The 7275-nt window shown below is 37.5% G+C and overlaps 1 pseudogene; it reads left to right on the top strand.

Moving 5' to 3' along the window:
- Positions 1-5879: 5879 nt before the first annotated feature.
- LOC127553747 (60S ribosomal protein L7a-like) lies at positions 5880-6768 on the top strand (annotated as a pseudogene).
- Positions 6769-7275: the final 507 nt, after the last annotated feature.

Here is a 7275-nt window from a genome sequence, read left to right as displayed (position 1 = left end):
AACGAGATGATTGATGCCAGTTCCAATGATCTTGTGATGAAGAGACCATGTACACCCGGAGAGTTCTGTAGGAACTGAATGTGGTTCACAACATAATATTCTCACGCTTTTTGTTGCTGTTCATTTGCATTTTGTTTTCTGACTCATTTATTTTTTATCTGATTACTCTTGTACGGCAAGAGAATTATATAAATATGTTTATACATATTGGATTTAACATATATTTTAATATGTTTAACATATATTGAATTGCTTGCCATTTAGGGAAGGGGGAAGGGAAGAGGAGAAAATCTGAAACATAAGGCTATTCAAGGGTTAATGTTGTCAAATTATCCCTGAATATGTTTTGGAAATAAAAAGCTTTAGGGGAAAAAAAAAAAAACCAATAGGTCCCTGGTATGGTCAACATTTCAGCCCTGATTGGCTCAATCTGTTTAGGCCAGAAACCCTGAGGATCTTGTTCTCCTCCCAGATTGATTTTTTTTTTCCTTCTTTGGTTTCTTTGTTTCTTTTTCTTTCTTTCTTTTTTTTTTTTTTTTGACTAAATAAAAGAGGCCATTCTCTACTTTATTTCCTAATTAGCTTTAAAAACTTATCTTTTTTAAGCTAAGGTCTTCTCGTGGTTCAATTTGAGGACATACCCATTCAATGATTAAGACTAGATAGAAATTGAGGCAAAGAATGGCATTTAGATGTTGCCTCAGATAATCTGAGAGATCTGTTAAAGATCTTAGCTTAAAAAGGCCAAGATTTCCCACTGCATCCAGAGCCATCAGCAGTCGTCCTAACCTATATTTTGACAGTGAACCCAGATGGCTCCAGAGGAAGAAGTGAAGCTTCTTAATGACTTTGTACAGCCCACCCTCACTTAAATGTAATTCACTTGCATGTCAAAGCATTGCTTCCCAGATGTCATGATCCTCTTTGAGAATAAAGAACAAATAGTGACTTAGTTTCAAAATCAATGATATGGAGCATCCTTTCCTAAAGTTATTGTTTGATTGCAATTTATTTTTGAGAACTATTTGTGCATTTCTTTTGACTACTTCTGTATTGGGGCATGCTCTTTTATCTGTTTGTGGTCTATATATTTTAGATATTAAACCCTAATCAAAAATATTTGATACAGATACAGTTGTTTCCCTTTTATTGTAGATGTTTTAATTCTGTTTGTGCAAATGATTTTCTGTCATATAATCAAAAATTATCTATTTTATTCTTTATGATTGCCTCCATCTCTTGTTTGGTTAAGAATGTATCCATTCCTTAAAATTGTTAAAAGTATAAATGACATGCTTCTCTTGTTATTTTTCTTTATTTTGAATTTATTGTGGAATATGTTATAAGATGTTAGTCTTAGCCTCATATCACTGTTCTCCACAGTTCTTATCAAATAGAAAGTTCTTTCCTAATGTGAGGTCTTCAATGATGGATGTAATTAGCAAAGGAATTGATAAAATTAACCCCTGAGGCAGGCATGGAGAAAACACTAATAGAGTTCAGTTTGGCTCCATGGTCCCATCCTCCCATGGTCTCCATGGAGAAGGTCCTTCAGAATGAAATCCAAGTTATGTCAAACCCTTGAGCCCCACCCTATGTAGAGGTCTCACTTTGCCATGCCCTGTCAAAACTCCCACTCATGTCTCTGAGGTTAAATTTTTCTTATAAAATCTTCTTATGGGCCTTCCCATGCCTGCCACCTTCCTTTAAGTCAAACCAGCACAACACTCTGCCTCATGGGGTCTTTCTCCTTATCCCTCTCCCATTCAACATGGTATCTCTTTTAACTCCACAATGCTTCTCAACTCCACTTCTCCTTATGGCTAACTCTTTTAGGGTGCTAAGTTCCTTTCATGATTTAGCCTGCTAAGAGCATTCCCCAACCTCATAGGGTGCTCCCTTTCTACTGGGGAATTGTGAGTTACATCGTATGATGACCGCGTATTTAAAATTAGCCAGAGTCAGGAATTCAGGTTAAAGGAAAAATCTTCAATCTTTATTCTCAGCAGAGGTGAAGAAGGATTGCAATAGCAATATGGGCAGCTGCAACAGGAAGCCAGCTAGCAGAGGTGAAAGGGGATTGCAAGTGAAAAAGGGGATCAGAGGTGAAGGGCAGTCAAGATAGCAATGTGAGCAGCCATGATAAGACGCCAACCAGCAGTCTCTCTTTCCGCTTTTTTTTCCGCTCCCCTGCCTCCACCCACCAAAATCGTCATTTCCTATACTACACATCAGGACTTGCACAAAGAGTGTGTGGGGGCCGTTCTTTCTCCAAGCATATATATTAATAGAGTATGGTCCAATTACTATTTAGCCTCACATGCTTGGGACTTCAGTGCATCAACTCAAGCCTCAGCCCATTACATCTCCCGCTTTCTTTTGTTTTAGAACACAGGTGGGCATGCCATCCCTGATTCCTCAAGTCAGAGCTCCCAAGGGGAGGTAATCACACCCTCCCTGACTTCTCAGGAAAGGAGGTAAAAGCACCGATAAGGAGGTGATCATGCCCTTCCTGACTTCTCAGGAAGGGAGGTGAAAGCACTAAAAAGGAGATGATCACACCCTCCCTGACATCTCAGGAAGGGAGATGAAAAGCACCAAAGGGAAGTAGGGATTGCTAGCAGGTTTTTGGGCTGAAGGCTCTTATTAGAAACAGATATGCACAAACCCATCAGCATGAGGGGTATTACACAAGCACATAGCAATAACCCAGAGGTTATTAGTGATGACTCTCCCCACAACTAGTGCAGGCTCGAAGTGGTGTAACAAACATGAATTGTACGCACAAGTAATGGTATAACAAACAATATAAATCAACATGGTGTTGTAAAAGATTGCCAGAAGTCCTAGAAGGAGAGTATGTAAACAGCAATCACACATACGCCTTCTTCAGCAGCCAAGAGATAGTCCAACACCAATCCATTGTCCATTGCTTCACATATCAGGGAATCCAATGATCCTCCCAAGTTTTTGAAGTCCTGCAAAAGTCTTTTTATGTGTTAGGGAATTCAATGATTCCAGCAGATTTTGAAGTCCTGTAATAGTCTTATCATTTCTCAGAAAATCCAATGATTCCTGAGGGCTTTCAAGTCTTATGTCTCAAAGAATCCAATGACTCCTGAGGGTTTTCAAGTCCTACAACAATCTTAAGTCTCAGAGAATCCAATGATTCCTGAGGGCTTTCAAGTCTTATATCTCAGAGAATCCAATGATTCCTGAAGGTTTTCAAGTCCTACAGCAATCTTATGTCTCAGAGAATTCAATGATTCCTGAGGGTTTTCAAGTCCTACAACAATCTTATCATGTCTCAGAGAATCCACTGATTCCTGAGGGTTTCGTTGGGTGCCAAATGTGATGACCACGTATTTAAAGTCAGCCAGAGTCAGAAATTCAGGTTAAAGGAAAAATCTTCAATCTTTATTCTCAGTAGAGGATTGCGATAGCAATATGGGCAGCTGTGACAGGAAGCTAGCAGAAATGAAGGGGGATTGCAGGTGAAAAAGGGGATTGGAGGTGAAGGGCGGTCGTGATAGCAATGCGAGTAGCTGTGACAAGATGCCAGCCAGCAGTCTCTCTTTCTGCTTCCCTTTCCATTCCCCTGCCTCCATCCACCAAAATCGTCATTTCCTATACAACATTGTATCATTCCTATCAGCCCATTACAACATTGAGGAGCTTGTCTTTCTTATGTTCTCCCACTCTATTTCATATTTATCATTCTATTGTATCCATTCATTTTGTCTATTGTATCCCTTCATTCTGTCTGTAACCTCTTCCCTAAATTCCCTTTTGCCAAAGAGAATAGCCGTTGTGAATTCTTCACATGACCGAACCCCAACTTTTCATGCCTACCATCATCCATATCATTTTGGTGCTGAACACCCAGCACTCTTCCATCTCTTTCTGTGTCCTTGATGCTGAGTACTCTCAACTTTAATCTACAGTTATGTGAATGATTCTTGGTGCCTCTCCCCCTAATCTTCTCTACTGTTAGAAATATGCCACAAAGATAAAAATGATTCAAGAGTGTATTAAGTAAGTTGGCTTATTTATGGTTCTTACCAGAAGCAGATGATCTGTCCAGGAGCATATCTTTGCTTATAGACAGGTAAATGAACCTTCTCTTTCCTAGCACAAGGTCCTTCCCCCCTAGCCCTATTGGCTGAGAATGATGAAGTTAACAGACTTCCTGTCCTCCTATTGATTGTTTCTCCTTGACATGTTCCCCTTCCCTCATCATACAACCCATGTTCAAAAATAGCAGAAAATTCCTCCTTTGGAGAGAAGTTAATATTAATTAGCTCATTAGACATGCTCACTCAGTGTTTACAGTTACCTTTCACCCACTTTTTGTTTTGGATTATTCAGTTCAAAAGCTCAATGATCTTGTTTTGTACAACTCAGTTGATTGGACTTTTCTCTAAGTCTTTGTCTCTATATGTAAATACAATTCTATACGTTGCTCTCAAAACCTTCCTTCCTTGACCACCCTACCCCCATCCCATGCCATCTGCCTCTGTATCCCTTTCACAACTTGTCTCTGTATCTTCTGTGCCATTTGCCCCTACAATCTCTGTGTCTTGAGATAAAGCCTCACTTCCAACAGCCGTTGTGCTCTTTCTGTCAAGTATCCAAAGAGTTTTGAGTGCCTGCTGCCATAACATAATTTCTTATATTATCATTTCATCAATAAATATAGAAAAAAAGACTTTGAAAAAGTTTAACACTTTTTTGTTAAAAAAAAAAAAAAAAAACCCTATAAAGTATAACTTAAATAGCTGGAGGATTATTTAGTGCTCATAGCTAGAGCTGTGTCAATATAACAAAAATAACAATATTATCCAAATTAATTTATACTTTAACACTTTGCAAATTAAATTACCAATGGAATGTTTTAGAGAACTTGACATAATAATAACAAAATTCTTTAAAAAAAACAGTAATTCTAGAAATGTTGTGAATTCTAAACCAGCTTATTTTCAGGAATAAACAAGCTCAACCTATTCCTATTATCAATCATAATGAAGTCAATCTTTCCAAACTGTCCTGTTAACACAGAATGATGTAAAAGCAAAATCCGTTGTTAATCCTTCCAAACAGTCTCCAACTCTGTGTCTGTCTTGATTAGCAAATCTTTAGACAAGTTTTGGCCTGGTAATTAGAATTGGCTGCTTCTTAATCCCTCTCAGACCTCTTCCAACTCCTCCCAAATTTGTTCCTTTACTTCCTAGACCCTGCCTCCTAGCCCACTGAGACTTAAAAGTCGTTATCCACAAAATGCATGTTCCTCAATCCGTTTGACTCTGCTTTTGCTTAGTCATATTTGGTTAAGTCCTTAAGTTATTTCATCTAATAAATGACAAATCTTTGTTATCTATGATAAATGTCTATGACATAATTTCTTTGTGTGTGCTAACCATTATGTTCTCCCAAATCTATTGTATATTTCTATTTCATCTTATTACTTCAGAATATTACAAGAAATTTTTAAAATATGTAAGGCCAAATTGCAATAGATTTCTGATGAAGAGAGCCATCTGCATCCATAGCAAGGACTATGGGGACTGAATGTGGATCACAAAATAGTATTGTCATCTTTTTTATGGTTGCTACTGTTTATTTTCTTGTTTGTTTGTTTTCTCAGTTTGTTCTCCTTTTGATCTGATTTTTCTTGTGCATAATGATAAATGTGGAAATATACTTGGAAGAACTGTGTATGTTTAACCCCTATTGATTGCTTGCTGTCTAGGAGGAAGGGGTAGCAGAGAAGAGAGGGAGAAAAATTTGGAGCACAAGATTTTGCAAGGGTGAATATTGAAAACTATCTTTGCATGTATTTTTTAAAATAAAGCTATTACTCTCTTGTCCTGCAGGTCAAGATGCCAAAAGGAAAGAAGGCCAAGGGGAAGAAGATGGCTCTAGCCCCTGCTGTTGTAAAGAAGCAAGAGGCCAAGAAAGAAGTCAATCCTTTATTTGAGAATCAGCCCAAGAACTTTGTCATTGGTCAGGGCATCCAGCCCAAAAGGGACCTTACTCAATTTGTCAAATGGCCTCGAATATATCAGACTTCAACATCAAAGGTCTACCCTTTACAAATGTTTGAAAGTGCCACCAGCATTCAACCAGTTCACCCAGGCTTTAGATCGTCAGATAGCTATTCAACTGCTTAAAGTGACTCACAAGAACAGATATAAGACAAGGCAAGAAAAGAAGTCAAGGCAGGCAAAGGAGATGTCCCCACTAAGAGACCACCTGTCCTCAGAGTTACTACCCTAGTAGAAAACAAAAAAGCACAGTTGGTAGTGATTGCACATGATGTGGACCCCACTGAGCTGGTGGTCTTCCTACTTGCCTTGTGCAGGAAAATGGGGGTTCCTTACTGCATTATCAAAAGTAAAGCCAGACTGGGTCGCTTAGTTCACCAAAAGACTTGCACAAGCATTGCCTTCACACAGGTGAACCCTGAAGATAAAGGAGCCCTAGCTAAGCTAGTAGAAGTCATCAAAACTAATTACAATGACAGATATGATGAGATCCATCGTCACTGAGGTGGCAATGTCCTGGGTCCAAAATCAGTGGCTCATATTGCCAAGCTGGAAAAGACAAAAGCTAAGGAACTTGCAACCAAATTGGGTTAAATGTATGTTTGATTTTCCCTATATAAAAAATAAAAATATAAACAAAGTTAAAAAATAGAGCTATTATAATAAAAAATAAAAAAGAAGTAAAACCAAAGGAAAGTAAAGCCAGACCTCAAAATATAGTTAAAAAAAAATAGCTGTAGTATTAAAACCAAGTATTGGCTAAAGAATAAAGAGAGAGGGTAATAAAAATGACTGAACAAAGAAGATTAAGAAATAAAACAATTCAATAATTCATCATTTGATGAAGTGGAAAACTTAAATTACCTGGGGACAAAACTTCATATTTAATAAAAAACTAATAGGAAAACTGAAAAGTCATCTGAAATTAAAATTTCAGACTATTTAGAAGATATTAGATCAACACTTTGTACCATATTCCACAATACATTCTAAATGGATATGTGCCTTTCCTATTAAAGATTATACCAAAAAAATTATAAAATAAATATATTACATATCTCTTATAGCCATGGATAGAAGCTGTATTCATGACAAAGCAAGAGAGAGAGAGACAATAGTAAAAGATAAAATAATAAGCCTGATTATTCAAAACAGAAAAGTCTCTACAGAGACAGCATAAAATGCATCAAGGATAAAAAGAAAAATGGTTCAATGAAAAAAAAAACACTTT

Source organism: Antechinus flavipes, chromosome 1, assembly GCF_016432865.1.
Source record: "Antechinus flavipes isolate AdamAnt ecotype Samford, QLD, Australia chromosome 1, AdamAnt_v2, whole genome shotgun sequence".
Lineage (NCBI taxonomy): Eukaryota > Metazoa > Chordata > Mammalia > Dasyuromorphia > Dasyuridae > Antechinus > Antechinus flavipes.
Note: the sequence above shows the minus strand (reverse complement) of the source record. Positions and strands in the feature narration are given on the sequence as shown.